We start from the raw sequence: 16,201 nt of genomic DNA, 5'->3' as shown, positions 1-16,201 counted from the left end.
ACCATCAGCTTGCAGAGTGCCTTGTTGGTAACTTGGGTCCATGACTTCCTGGGGCCCTGCGCCACGCTCTAACCCTATCATCAGTATTAGCCAACCAAAGACGGGACTGATCTGACCAAGCCACCACTTTCGAGTCGTCTAGGATCCAACCGATATGCTTACGAGGCCAGGGAAGAGCTGCTGCCGACGTCGTGCTGTTAGCTAAAGCACTCGCGTCGGTCGTCTGTCGCCGTAATACATTAACGTCATATTTCGCCGCACTTTAGTAACGGATGCGTACGTCGTACGCCCCATATCGATTTCTGCGGTCATTTCATGTAATGTTGTCTTCTGGCACTGACAAGTCAATGCGAACGCCACTGCGCTGTCCGTGGTGAGAGGTAATGCCTGAAATTTGCTATTCCCGACACACCCTTGACGCTGTGTATCTCGGAATATTGAATTCCGCAACGATTTCCGAAATGTAATTCCCCGTGCGTCTAGCTCCAACTACCATTCCGCCGTCAGAGTCTGTTAATTCCCGTAGTGCGGCTATAATCACGTCGGTAATCGTTTCACGTGAAACACCTGAGTAGAAATGACAGCTCCGCCAATGCACTGCCCTTTTATTCCTTGCGATACTACCGCTATTTGTACATGCGAATTTCGCTATGCCATGGCTTTTGTCACCTCAGTGTAGTTATGACAGATAATAACTGAAAAAAAATTGTTTCATAAGTGTATTTACCTGTAGGACCACAATAGATAAAACAAGGAAAAGAATCATAATGAAAGGAAAGCTGCTGTCTGGTTGTTTGAACTGGGTTACAAGTTGTTATTAATAATGTTACAGGTTTTTCCTTTGAGGGTGTTTACATATACGTTCGAAATCATCTTACATTACTTTTTTTGCGTAGAGCCGTTGGATTTTCCAGAACTTCCACTATATTTATTATTATTATTAAGCGCCAAAATCATACAGAATAGTGTACATGGTAATAACTTTCGGTATTTGACCGTTATTTCTTCCCTTCTGGATAGGTACGTTATTGAAAATTCAGTTTGTAGTCATTTTCAAGTGATTCACTTATTATCATCGTGGATTAATTTGAGTCGCACTTGCACGATATTTCGATCGCGTAACTCACAGTCTTCATCGAAATATTGTGCAAGTACGATGCGGATTAAAGCAGAAAACCGGAGTTTCCAAGATGACATTATTTGACGTAAATTTCGTTTTTTGGCTTTTAGAACAGCCAGAACTATCGAGTCAATTGTACTCGCACACATAACTGAAGAACTACTGGTTGTTTTTATGACATGTCTTAGAAATTGTGTAAATGATAATCGTTTGTTATTCGACTTCCACTTTTTCCTTGAGGATAAACTATTGCAACTTCAGCTGTGCCACCATAGACAAGTGGCACATGTCGCGATATAGTTTCGACATGGACTACAACATTAGATGTAAAGGATTTCCAAAGTTCAGTAATGCATCACTCGAATACGACTGCAAAACTAAAATTGAAATAATTTATGAAGTAATGTGAGCAGTCTTGGTTGCAGTGTTAAATTGTTTTTGTTATTTCCCAATGTCGCGTTTCGCTTGTATTTAGGCATCTTCGGATTGTGGATTGATTGATGTTTAGTTGCAATGGTACATGGGATACCGCGCATAAAATATCCCAGCCGGTAAATGCCCCTTGTCAGAACTTTAAAAACTTGTGCGGTGTCCTTGAAGTAGCTGAAAGTCATTCCTTCGCTCCATCAGCCTTTCTGAATTACGTCACTAGTCTCGTTAGATCACGCAAATGGTAACCAAGGAGAGACATAAATTTCTCGTGAGTCATTTGATAATAACGTAAAACATTTATGTTGTATTCCATCAAATCCGTATGTAGAGCGTAAAATTCTCCATGATTATATCTTTTATTGTATGTGTTGTGCGCCCAAAATTTTTCAAGTCGTCTTTTCATATTCTTTTCATTTTCATCAAAAAAAATTAAATAGAATCCATGTCACTCATTTATTCACCATAATTTATTTCTTCAATGTCACCGAGCGAAATATTGTAATGGTAAGACACTGTGCAATGTTACGAGCCCCTTCACGGAAAACATTCTTTATAGTATGAATGTCATTGATGTATTAAATTTTGCTTGATAAAATGAAAAGAACAAGAAAAAACGACTTAAAATATTTTAGTTGCACAGCATATACAATATGACGTAACTGTTTTCAGTAATTGTCGAATGGCTCACGAGAAATTTACGTCTCTCCTTGCGAATCGTGCCTCGGGCATGGATGTGTGTGATGTTAGGTTTAAGTAGTTCTAAGTTCTGGGGGACTGATGACCTCAGCAGTTAAGTCCCATAGTGCTCAGAGCCCTTTGAACTACCTACATCCAAACTCCATTGCATGAATATATCGATAAATTCATCGTGTGGTGATGTAAACTGCACTAAGAATAAAGCTTACAGTTCGTATACTTACACTGCCCTTGGGTACACTGTAATATTTTGTATCCGTGGTAGTTGGTCAGGTGAGACAGACTCCATGCCGAGCCGTCAGCGTCCTGCGCGCTGCCACAACCGTACCGCAGCCAGCCCCATGGCTCCCACACTCCCGGCAGTGTAAAGTTCTCGTAATCCGCAAATAGTTGCCCGGCTGGGTGTCCTTCGGCGTAGCTTGCGTGCTTTCTCCAGCGATAGCCGCTGGCACGACTCCAGGAAGAGGCGTTCACGTCACAGACCGACGCGCCGGTGTTGTGACGTGGTGTGCATCTCTGCCCCATGCGTCACTAGGAGTCTCCTGTCTACCACTCTTCGTTCCACTCCTGTATCAGTGGAAATGGTGCATTGCCATTGCACCAAACTCTCGTTCAGGTCGCCACTTTGATTCCTGAGCGAGTCTACGAGTATCAACTAATGCGCTACCCTCCATAATAGCTAAGCATGACTCCGAGAGAATGTCGTCGTTTGGTAATCTGGGTCAGTACGTGTATAGCTGGATTTCAAAATCTTCGTACTAAGTACTGAGATCTTTCCTTGTTTCTGCGTCACTGAAACAATATTTAAACCTAAACAACATTAAAGAGTGCTCTTGGGTATTCGGCTGAGCTGTTGACACCATTTACGAGGTGCACCCAAAAAGTAAGTTTCATTTGGCAATAAAAAGAGAACTAGAACAGATAGAGAAAAAGTATTTACCAAATAAACTACAAAAACCTTAAACTATATTTCTACATATCTCACACCATTTTGTAGTCTGTGAACCATGTGGTATCATGTTCCTTGAGCTCGTCATCGTTGCATTTGAGCACCAAGAAACGTTTTCATGAGCAAAAAGAGATGGAAGTTGCTATGGGCGAGATCAGAGCTCTACAGAGGGTCGTCAAGCTATTTCCAGCCAAAGTCCAGTAAGAGTTGTTGTGACTTATTCGCATCGTAAAGCTTATGCAAGTGAAATACGGCTTGTTTCGTGCTTCGCCTAGCGGTATAGACGTTTCACCACAACTTTTAACTAGCCAAAAATTATCTGTTTCCCGGTTTCGTAAACTGTCATACGGCCGGGAGAGCGGTGTGCTGACCACATGCCCCTCCATATTCGCATCCAGTGACGCCTGTTGTCTGAGGATGACACGGCGGCGGGCGGTACCATTGGGCCTTCATGGCCTGTTCGAGAGGAGTTGAGTTTTTTTAAGAAAAATAATCTGTTTTAACGTCATTTTAGGATAATTCATTATCTTAAACTTGGCAACGGCCTTGCCGCAGTGGATACACCGGTTCCCGTCAGATCACCGAAGTTAAGAGCTGTCGGGCGTGGCCGGCACTTGGATGGGTGACCATCCGGGCCGCCGTGTGCTGTTGCCATTTTTTGAGGTGCACTCAGCCTCGTGATGCCAATTGAGGAGCTACTCGAGCGAATAGTAGCGGCTCCGATCAAAGAAAACCATCGTAACGACCGGGAGAGCGGTGTGCTGACCACACGCCCCTCGTATCCGCATCCTCATCTGAGGATGACACGGCGGTCGGATGGTCCCGATGGGCCACTTGTGGCCTGAAGACGGAGTGCTTGCTTTCTTATCTTAAACTTGGAATAACAAATTGTAAAGACGAAACGTTTCTTCCCAAACATACCCCAGGGGTCTCTTCTCAAATTTTCATTTGCTCTCAGATAGCGCCAGATATGTTCTTCAAGCGTGCATTTCACTGAAAAGACGTTTACTGTAGGCCGAACTACGACCTTATAACTTTCGAACTCAGAAATCTACGCAATATATTTACATATTGCACGAAATTCACTGTAAATGTAGCCAACCCAGCCGGCCGCGGTGGTCTAGCGGTTCTAGGCGTCAGTCCGGAGCCGCGCGACTGCTACGGTCGCAGGTTCGAATCCTGCCTCGGGCATGGATGTGTGTGATGTCCTTAGGTTAGTTAGGTTTAAGTAGTTCTAAGTCTCTGGGACTGATGACCTCAGATGTTAAGTCCCGTAGTGTTTAGAGCCATTTGAACCATTTGATCCCTGTTCTACTCGCGAATAGCGTATGGGAAGAATGATTTTCGGTAAGCCTCTATATCAGCTCTAATTTCTCGATTTTCTTGTTTTGTCATTTTTGTAAGTTCTAGGGGACTGATGATCATAGATGTTAAGTCCCATAGTGCTCAGAGCCATTTTTGATAGCCAACCCATTTTTATCCCCTTCCAAGTATTTTATCCCTATTTCCTCAAAACCACAAACTTAACGCTACGGACCGATTTCCCTCTGTCCAAAACTGAATTTTTGTTCTCATTTATGTTTCAAATGGACAGTTGACTTGTCTTTTATCTTCAACAGAATACCGCCAGTAGCAAGAAATTTACCTACGACGACAAATGATAATCGATCCCTCTCTTCCTTTACTTACAGTAATCTTTCATTTGGTTCACCAGCACGGCACTGACTTGCAGTTGACTACGTCATAATGGTTCGTAGGACAAACTCGTCCGCATAAATTTAACTTATGAAAGTTATGATTACCGGAACTGAATTAAAGACAGAACATGATAAGAGAAGAGATGAGAACGTCAACGACGCTTTTATCTAACACTTTTGATTATTAAATTTCGGTTCAGTTCCTCAGCGAAACTCCTCTCGTAGGAAGGTAATGGGGTCAGTTTAATGCGTTATTGCTATTATCCCACTTCAGGCCGGAATGAAACACACGAATTTCATAGTACCACGATAAGCAACGACATTATTGACACGGGAAAATGATTGCGCTCATGGTATGGAGTCTGCCAGGAGGATGAATTTTGCATAAGGCCTTTGGGCGCATCCGCGTTTTGGCTTCAGCACTCGGCTAGAGGAAGACGTCATTGCATAAGACAACGATTCACGAGCGAGAAGAAGATATCTTATTCACGGGTTGAATGAATGTAAATGAGCACGTATTTGAGTTGATCATCTCATGATGAAGGGAACATGCAAATATCTTTAAAAGCAATAAAAATTTGTTTACACTCTTAAAATCAAACTGAATAAATCGAAGGTTCGCATGGTGACTTAAGTCTAAAACACAGTAGATGAAAAGCTTTCGGGTTTCCAGTTGGGTAGAAATCTTGAGATACCACAATGTCTCGACCAGCGTCATACTCATCATTTTGTAGCGAAACTTTACAATATCTCAACCCTCCCACTCTGCTGTAAATTCAAGAGTTGTTCATCAGTAGTATACGCTGGGAAAGTCTACATTCACACATAAAATGCAATACTCGACTGTGTTCGAGGAATGGAAGACTGCACACTTTAGGTTATTTGAAAAATAATTGACAAATTTTATATAGACTTTTTAATTATTATCAGCGTTAATCTTGAAATCTGTAGCTGATATCCAATCAATTAACGTTATATTAACTACTCTTTAATTATTTAAAAACAGACTTTTTGGTTGACATGTAGGAGCTTTCTGCCTTTTGGTATTTTGTGTCAAAGGACAATAACCATTATTACGAATTCTTTATCTCTATTCAAGACCTAATCTCTCCTTCGCATTGCCCAATCTCTCTGTCATACTGCCTTTTTACTACTCAATGACCGTCGTGATAAAATAAAAGAAATCAGAGCTTCTACGGAAAGATTTATGTTTTCATATTTCACAAATGTCCTACTCACCCGCTAGCTAACACGTATGTGTCAACTGCAGAGTAATGATGTAGATGTAGCTGGAGAAACATCTAAAGTAAGCAACTATGGCTGTGTCATAGCTCTCTGCAATATGATTTATTCTGCTAATCATTTTGAGAAGATTTTTTTAATTTTATTTTTATTTATTTATTTATTTATTTTTTACTGCCTGTCAAGCACCCATCGCACCTACATTAGGTTGATTCTTAACACATATTCTGTTGTACATTTCATTAGTTACTCCACTTCAGTGGTAATAGAATGTGAAGGGAAACTGGGGGAATCTTAAAAAAAAAAAAAAAAAAAAAAAAAACGCCCATTCGACTAGAACAATTTAGTGAAATCATGGAATATCTCATCTGGCATGCCTGTCGGGATTTGAACCCCAGAACTTCCGAATACTGGTCTCTTTCTTATCTATTACATATAGAATCTCTTTATTTTCTGCTTATATAGCCTTCTTTTAATTTTTTCGGAAGAAATACGCTTAACGTTTCCCATTTGTGATTTCTCGACGTGTCACTGGTTTAGACAGCTAACCCCACTACTTGCAGTCGCCCTAGCACTAGCCTTTAGGAAGATGTGGGTGGAAAACTCGCGCGCCGCAAGACTGATAAGCGTCGTTCTGAGCTAGGTAACTGCGCAGACCAAGTGACAGAAACGGCGCGAGCGGTCAGCGCCTCTTGCGTCAAAATGTCGCGTGGGTTAAGGTCGCAGCGCAGCGAAGCAGAATTAAAACTGCTCACAAACCAACTGCGTGACGTCTCCGGTGTCTCAAAAAAGCTACCGACAGCAACATGCATTAGTCATGTGTGTCGCGTAGGCAGATAACTCGACTTCATGTCCCTGTAAACGAGTGTGTACTTTACATTCCGTTATCACAGCCAGAAATCATAAACTGTTCGGCATTAAAACTGCTAGACGACAAAGACGGCATTCAACAAACGAAACTGGAATGCAGTGCACTACACGCCTGGATATCCATTTGGTTTAGCCTCTGAACGCATCCGCACGAAGTACACTACTGGCCATTAAAATTGCTACACCACGAAGATGACGTGCTACAGACGCGAAATTTAACCGACAGGAAGAAGATGCTGTGATATGCAAATGATTAGCTTTTCAGAGCATTCACACAAGGTTGACGCCGGTGACGACACCTACAACGTGCTGACATGAGGATAGTTTCCAACCGATTTCTCATACACAAACAGCAATTGACCAGCGTTGCCTGGTGAAACGTTGTTGTGATGCCTCGTGTAAGGAGGAGATATGCGTACCATTACGTTTCCGACTTTGATAAAGGTCGGATTGCAGCCTATCGCGATTGCGGTTTATCGTATCGCGACATTGCTGCTCGCGTTGGTCGAAATCCAATGACTGTTAGCAGAATATGGAATCGGTGGGTTCAGGAGGGTAATACGGAACGCCGTGCTGGATCCCAACGGCCTCGTATCACTAGCAGTCGAGATGACAGGCATCTTATCCGCATGGCTGTAACGGATCGTGCAGCCACGTCTCGATCCCTGAGTCAACATATGGGGACGTTTACAAGACAACAACCATCTGCACGAACAGTTCGACGACGTTTGCAGCGGCATGGACTATCAGCTCGGAGACCATTGTTGCGGTTACCCTTGACGCTGCATCACAGACAGGAGCGCCTGCGATGGTGTACTCAACGACGAACCTGGGTGCACGAATGGCAAAACGTTTTTTTTTTCGGATGAATCCAGGTTCTGTTTACAGCATCATGATGGTCGTATCCGTGTTTGGCGACATCGCGGTGAACGCACATTGGAAGCGTGTATTCGTCATCGCCATAATGGCGTATCACCGGGCGTGATGGTATGGGGTGCCATTGGGTACATGTCTCGGTCACCTCTTGTTCGCATTGACGGCACTTTGAACAGTGGACGTTACATTTCAGATGTATTACGACCCGTGACTCTACCCATTATTCGATCCCTGCGAAACCCTACATTTCAGCAGGATAATGCATGACCGCATGTTGCAGGTCCTGTACAGGCCTTTCTGGAAACAGAAAATGTTCGACGGCTGCCCTGGCCAGCACATTCTCCAGATGTCTCACCAACTGAAAACGTCTGGTCAATGGTGGTCGAGCAACTGGCTCGTCACAATACGCCAATCACTACTCTTGATGAACTGTGGTATCTTGTTGAAGCTGCATGGGCAGCTCTACCTGCACACGCCATCCAAGCTCTGTTTGACTCAATGCCGAGGCGTATCACTGCCGTTATTACGGCCAGAGGTGGTTGTTCTGGGTACTGATTTCTCAGGATCTATGCACCGAAATTGCGTAAACATGTAATCACATGTCAGTTATAGTGTAATATATTTATCCAGTGAATACCCGTATATCATCTGCATTTCTTCTTGGTGTAGCAATTTTAATGGCCAGTAGTGTACATAGCAGTAACAACACCCACATTCTATACGAAGGGCGTTCAGCGTGTAATTCAAATACGTCTTTCCAGAAAGCAGGTTGGTTTTAGGCAGGATTTCAGTACACCATTTTATTCCCCACTCTTTTATCTGAAAACCCTGTTTTCACCATAATATCCGCTCAATGCGAGAGCCTTACGTCACCTTACTGGGAGGGCCTGTATGACCCTATTTTTCCATCTTATTGGTCGCTGCCGGAGCTAACGTCTTATTGCACGAATAACCTCCCGCGTACTGTTTCCCGCAGAGTGTATCTTTCGCTGGGCCAAACAATTGGGAGTTGGAAGATGCAGATTCGGGAAGTAGGTGGATGAGCATCAAAATTCAGAATATTTGTGAGTTTCTCTCGGCTGCGCATACTTATGTAAGGTCTTGCGAATTATTGATAAGGAGAAGTTTGTTTGCATATTTGTGGCAACGAACACGCTGAAGTCGTTTCTTCAGTTTCCTGAGAGTAGCAAAATACATTTCAGAGTTGATCGTTGCGCCATGAGAGAGGAAATCGTAGACAATAAACCCATCAGAGCTCCAGAAGACGGTCGCCGTGACTACCTGCTGAGGATGCAGCTTTGAAGCTTTTCTTCGGTGGAGAACTGATATGGCGTTTCCCAATGGATTGCTGTCGAAGTTGTGAGCCCATGTTTCATAGCCTGTGACTATGTTCGACGGCAATTCCGCACAGATGTTCCTTCGTCCTCTTTATGGTCTTCTGTTAGGCAGCGTGGAACCCAGCGGGCAGACCCTTTGAGTACCCCAACTGGTGGACAAGTGTTTCAGCATTACCAACAGAGGCGTCCAGCTGTGCAGCGTGGTGTTTGATTGTGAGCCGTCGATCACCTCGAATGAGAGTGCCCGTACATCTCAACATTCGCAGGAGACACAGTTGTTTGCTTGTTGTGCAATAATTTACCAACAGCCGTCGTCCCACGATCCATAATGGATCAACGAAGACAGTTGTGTGCGGTCGGCCGGCTGCCGGAGGCGGGACAAGTTCGCGCAACCTTGTTTCGATGATGACAGACGCCTAGCCCAATGACCCACAGTGCTTTTGTTCTCCGCCAGGTCTCCGTAACTATTCTGCAAGCATCTATGACTATCTGAAACATTCCAGTTTTCCTCCTAAACAAACTCAGTGACAGCTCTCTGCTTGCAACGCACCTCCGTTACAGACGCCATTTTGTAGGCTACATGTACCGCCACTACCCATCGGTAATTCATGAAAATCTAGGGGCTAAAGCGAGAACATCCACTATATCCCACAATAAATTCCGCATTTTTTCAACGGCAATCAGTCCAGAAAAAAATTTGGATTCTCGTTCAGAAATCACATTTACATATTGTTTGTTCGTGTGAAGATCATGTTACGGCTCATTTAAGAAGGCGAAACATGCGCCAGTACATATAGGAATTCGTCAGCGGCAGGATCGTGTTGTATAGAGACTATAGTTTATCGTTCAGCGATGTTGCTACTCGGACGGTCTGAATACCACGGCAGTCTTTCGAATATGGAATCTATGGATTTAGGAGGGCCATACTCAACGCCATGTAGGGTATCAACGGCCCCACGAGATAGCGCATGACACAGCGATATTGTTTGCTTTGCCTTTCAGGGTAGTGGAGCCACGTCTCGCAATTTGTAGAATGAAATGGGCTTATTTCAGCAAGACCAGTGTCCACAGGAACAGTGCAACGACGCATGTACCTCGGGCTGTCAGCACGGCGACCACTAATGGGACTTCCCCTTGACGCGGCTGACGATGGTGCACCAGTGACAACACTGGCTACATAAGTGACAACACGCCGTCTTTTCAGACGATTCCTTGTTTTGCGCACATTATCACATGGGAAGTATCACTGGCTGTGGTGAGAAAAGGTTTCAGTCATTATATATATCGTATCGGGGGTACGCTGTGCAACCGTTGTCGTTACACAGAAACGCAGCGATTTATGTGACGGTCAAAAGGGCTTGATCATTGGCCATCGGACCAAGGTTGGAAACATTCCCAAAACGGCTAAGTCTGTAAACAGTTCGCGTGCCGCCGTGGTTAAAGTACACCTTGCATTCAAATTCGGCTCCGAGGCAGCTGTGATGCACCATGGACCACAGGTGACGGTGGTGAAGGGTGGCTGCAGATATGTGCACTGGCGAATAGACGTGCAAATGTTGAGCGACTGACTGCCCAGATGAAACAAGATGCTACCAACAGTGTCTCATGAGCGACCGTTTCAGCTAACGTTACTGTTTGTGGGCCTCCGCATCAGGCACCAGTATCATGCACGCGTGCTGACTGGCGTTCATCAGCGACGAAGGCTGGCATTTGCACGCCAATATCGCAACTGGACGTCCACTGTGTGGCGAGAAGTGGCCTTTTCAGATGAATCAGTGTTTTGCGCTCCACGGAACAGATGCCTGTTGGCGTGTGCGGCGTGAAAAGTCTGATAGCAAACACTCTGCAATAATCCTCGGAAGAGTCCAACTGCATGAGGGAGATTTATTGCCTGGGGAATGTCTTCGTGGCATTCCCTGCGTGACCTCGTTATTCTGGAAGGCACAAATAAGCATCTATCCTTGGGGATCATGCCCACTCCTACATGCAGTTTGTTTTTTCCTCGGCACGACAGCATCCACCAGCAGGGTAATCTAACGTGTCACACAGCTCGCACTTCACGTGCGTGGTTCGAATAGGATGAGTTTACCATACTTCCCTGATCACTAAACGCCCCGGATTTACACCATCGAGAGTGTATGGGACAACATGGATCGGGCTGTTCGAGCCATGGATCCTCAACCCCGAAACTTAGCGCAGCTGGCTACGCCAATGGAGTCAGAATGGCTCCACACATCTTTCGGTATCTTTGAGTATCTCATTAACTCTCTTCCTGCACATCTCGCAGCGATCCTCGCTAAAAAACGTGTTATTCGTGCTTTTGACAGGTGGCCACATTAATGTGACTGGACGGTATAGTTTGGAGTGCCATAGGGTACACAACACGATAACCTTTGGTTCACATAGCTAGTTATTTGGACAGCAGGCATTACATGTTGAGGCCAGAATCTCCCTGTGCCCCATTTTGAACTTTCTGTGACGTTACCTGTTAGCAGGGTAACGAAAGGTCGCACGTGGTTTGCTTTCCTGAACTATTCACAGTGTGATCGTCTCATGCCCTGGCCATCACGTTCTCCAGATCTCTCACCCAATGAATCATCTGGTCATGGGTTGTCGAGAGACTGGCACACCACCACTCGCCAACCACTGTGATTGATAAACTACGGCACAGGTCTGAAACAGCATCGAGCGACAGTCTCAGATCTATGAAGCAAGCTCATTTCAGTCATTTTTCCTACGCCCTGTAAACCATCAGGTTTTTAATCATGTATTCTTCCTAATGCTAATGGCCTTGCTGCAGTGGTGACACTGGTTCCTGTCACGTCATTGAAGTTAAGGGCTGTCTGGCTGGACTAACACTTGGATAGGTGACCGCCCTGGTCTGCCGAGCGCTGCTGGCAAGTGGAGCGAACCCAGCCCTGGTTAGGCTAATTGAGGAGCTACTTGACTGCGAAGTAGCTGCTCGGGAGAGCGGTATGCTGACCACATGCCCCTCCATACTCGCATCCAACGGGGCCTATTGTCTGAGGATGACAAGGCGGTCGGTCGTTTCTGCTGGGCCTTCCGAGGCCTGATCGGACAAATATATTCTTCCTACTATACTATATAACCACCCTAAGTAAAATTCTGTTAGGTACTATACTTCCCGGTGCTGCAAATTTTACGATTAGGAGTGTAGATGTCTCTCAATTAGAGGCACGTTCATAATCCTTTCAGTTACATTCTACTCTGCAGATAGATGGCGTTCATCTGACACTGAAAATGTAATAAAACAGTCTAGACCGTTTAAAATGTTTTATGTTAAAAATGGTGTCCGGTTTCAATGAATATCTGATCATCCTCAGACTTATACACACTCCTTGCTGACTGCTGGAGCTCGTGTCACGAAGTACTAACTGTTCCTGGATGGTGCAGTTGCAGTTGCTCATCGCACCAGCCAAGAGCAGTTGGTGTTCCATGAGACCAGCTTCAGTACTCAGCAAGAAGTCTATAACGGTCTGAGGATGATCATATATTCGTCGAAACCGGTCCCATTTACGCGGTCTAGACTGCCTTTATTAAATTTTAATAATATTTCATGACCGCTGACATTTCCTAAAACAGTGTTTCAAAAAATTTGCCTGATGCTTCTAAAAAAATCTTAACCTTATTATTGCCTTCATTTAAACTGTTTTGCCTCAAACTTGAAATATCATATGCAATAGGCACTCGGAAAGTTTTCCGCATGAATCGGCTGTGGTTGGCTATACAGACGCGCAAGCAAACGCGCGCGCGCCCACACGCATATATATATATATATATATATATATATACACTTGCTCTCTCTCACTCTCATTTCAGCCAGAGTATGCAGCATCTCAAAAAGGAGCGTCAGTACAGGGGCAGTTGGAGGAAGATCTTTGTGTGCCGTACCATCAGACAGAGGACACTTGGGACTGCCTTTCTCTTCAGTTCACGCCATTCCATTAAAAATAGGAAGCTTTATTTTTAAGAGAGAATTACGGTGTATATCGTATCTTGTGTTGCAAAGAAATACTCGAAACAAGCTAAAGGGTTGAAACTTACTATGTAAATGTCATTGTTGGTGGGGGCGATACTTGGTACTTCATTTACAAAAATGTCCTAGTCTCAATACTAAAAAAGGGGAAGAGTGTGGGAGAAAGGGGAAACTTATGGCACTCCTAAAACCCTTGTCTGTCAGAAAAAGGAAATGTTTGTTTTTTCATCACTAGAAGAGTTTCACCTAATGGCTAGAATGAAGTGTCCATCTCAAGTCATAGTGGTTAGTGACACTGCTGTGTTGGCTACTATGAGAGTCAGCAGTGACACGAACAAGGAAGGAGAGAAGTTACGATGGCCGATGGCAGAAATCCAAAATGATCTGTACAGAATTGCAGATTTATAGAATACTTTATTTCTAAGAGGAAAGATACAGAACTTCTCGTTATAAAGTGGCCTGCTACTTGCAATTACGTTTACTCTCTACTACTATTCGCAGAACGCAGGCTGAGTATCGTCCTCCTATGACTCAGTACTGATGCTCTCGAAGTCCGAACTGGGGCCGTCCAGCAATGGGCGCCCCGACTAATTCAGCGTTGTCAAGGGGCTCTGATCTCTGTCCTCCTGGAGGTGTGGCGCTGCCCGCTCTTTCCATTGGCACGCAAGTCAGCTCCTTCTTGACGCCGTTTCGCGGCGCTGCGCTGGTCGGCGAGCAGTCGATACGTTCCGACTGCACAGAAACCACCAAACGAAACTTCAGACCCTGTAGTTGGTTAAATAAAACGCTCTTTACCTGCTATGTACACTATATGATCAAAAGTGTCCGGAAACCTATTACCAAATATTAATATGAGGTGTGTCCACTTTCGCCTTTATGACGGCTTGAACTAGAAGTCAGACAATTTAGTGATGTTGGACGATGGGGTCTATAGCGAAATCTACGTTTCAACTCATCCCAAGCGTCCATTAGGTTAAGGACGGGACTATGGGCAGGCCAGTCTATTTTAGGAATGCTATAGTCCACAAATCACTGTCTCACAGATGCTGTTTGTGACATGATGTATTATGATACTGATACAAACAATCGTCGCCTCTGAACTGTCCCCCTATTGTACACAGCAATCAAAGCTGTAAAATGTATTTATATGCTTTCACATTTAGCGTTGTCTTAAGTACAATAAGTGCCTAGCCCTTGCCTATGTCCCTGCGTCTGCTCGTAATATTTCAAGAACTATTTTTCTTCCTCCAAGCAGTCATATTCTATAGAGATGGTACTGATGAAAAGTTTTAATGATTATTACGAAAGTTTTGCATATCTGTTATCCACCCCGAAGGTACTAAAAGTCAAGTCGGAAAGAAGTAGCTTAGAAAATCTTCGTTCTAACTGTTTTTGAGTACTGCTTATCACTCTGGCCCGTCTAGAGTTTACGTCACAGTTTCGTTTCGTAACTACGAGATCACCATGCTGGTCTTATCAAACTTCTGTAGCAGGCACTACAAGATCCGTTGACGGTCACGGAGGGTTTATTGTTAAAATTCGGAGAGCTACGATTCAGGAAGAGGGAGGCAACGTATTCCTTTCTCTTTTATACACCTCCCGAAATTATCTTCATAGGAGAATAAGAGAAATTCTACCTTGTGGTAGTCTTACTGAGAGTCGTTCTTCCAGCCCGTCATTTGCAAGCTATGCAGCATCTTTCTTCGATGGTTTACCATTTTAGGTTTTTCACGATTTCTGGGTTTTTTTCCAGTCATTAAAGCCGTGACCATTCTCACCGCTCTTCCATGGATGCCCCTCTAAGTCCTACTTTGCACAGTATTGAAGAGTGGGTCGTATAAGTGTTTTGTGAGCAATCTCGTTTGCAGAAAATCTGCAGTTTACCAATATCCTGCCAATGGATAGTAGCCTGCAGTTTGCCTTACCTATAATTGAGACTTTACGGTTGTTCACCTGTTACCCTCAAATATTTTTATGACATGACTGACGAATTGTGACTCATAAATTCAGTGGTCAACGGGTACCATACTTATTAAACTCTGGCACTCTTTGCGATAAATTCTACAATTTATCACTAAAATCTTGATTTTATCATCTGTCTAGGCCATTTGTTGAGGTCTGATGTGAGTAATTTTGAGCCATCTGCAGCAACGTTTACCCTGGCTGATTGCAGACTCAACATTTTAGGCATCACACAAACAGTTGTCTCATTAAGTACTTGTGAATCAGTCTGGCAGAGACGAACAGTGATTAGCAATCTGAAGGGTTTATAAAACTCGTTGCGTTATGACTCGGTGTACTGCCGAAAGGAAAAGATTACATTGGCCGTAAGCGGCAAGCGGACTTCTTAAAAGACTGTCTAATTAATGTTTGTAGATGTGACTTCTGAAGAATGTTTGTAGATATCTGCGCACAGTCATCCGTCATTTTGACGGTAATCGTAGTTCCATGTAAATACCGGTGTCGGTAGTTTCAAAAACTGATTTCAGCTGGATGGATTACTGTATACACGTTTCAAGAGGTATCGCGCACACTATACGCAAACATTTAGCAAGCGTTCTCAGACTTGAACTTGAGATTCACTCTAGACAGATACAGATGGGGTACACCAATTTCGTTCTTCGTCTCCGTCCCCGGGTGCGGTGCGGGAGGGCGGGGGAGGGGGCAGAAACGGCATTCGGCCACTCACTGTCACTGAACAATGCCGACCCCGGTTTCCGGATTAACACTTTCGTACTAGAACATCAGATATCAGATACACGAAAACACAGAACGTCTGCGCTAATGCAATTCAGGTTAACTCCACAGTCTAGTCACACTAATGTGACCGTCGCCTATGTTCGACGTCACCGTTCAATTACCACTCACAGATTTGTTTTAAAGTTAGTTATTTAGCGTTTAACGGTTTCACATAATAATATCACGTAACAGAAAGCAAATTCATTTTAAAAATAATTATATACACTACAACACATTCACATTTGA

At 44.1% G+C, this 16,201-nt stretch overlaps 1 protein-coding gene and 1 pseudogene across 1 annotated transcript in view; both read left to right on the top strand.

The window, feature by feature from the left end:
- LOC126176285 (sodium/hydrogen exchanger 3) overlaps nucleotides 1-16,201 on the top strand; it is a 649,283-nt gene that overhangs the window by 166,080 nt on the left and 467,002 nt on the right. The window lies entirely within an intron of this gene.
- On the top strand, nucleotides 3,734-3,851 carry LOC126177319 (5S ribosomal RNA; annotated as a pseudogene).

The sequence above is a fragment of the Schistocerca cancellata genome, chromosome 3 (genome assembly GCF_023864275.1).
Source record: "Schistocerca cancellata isolate TAMUIC-IGC-003103 chromosome 3, iqSchCanc2.1, whole genome shotgun sequence".
Classification (NCBI taxonomy): Eukaryota; Metazoa; Arthropoda; class Insecta; order Orthoptera; family Acrididae; genus Schistocerca; species Schistocerca cancellata.
Note: the sequence above shows the minus strand (reverse complement) of the source record. Positions and strands in the feature narration are given on the sequence as shown.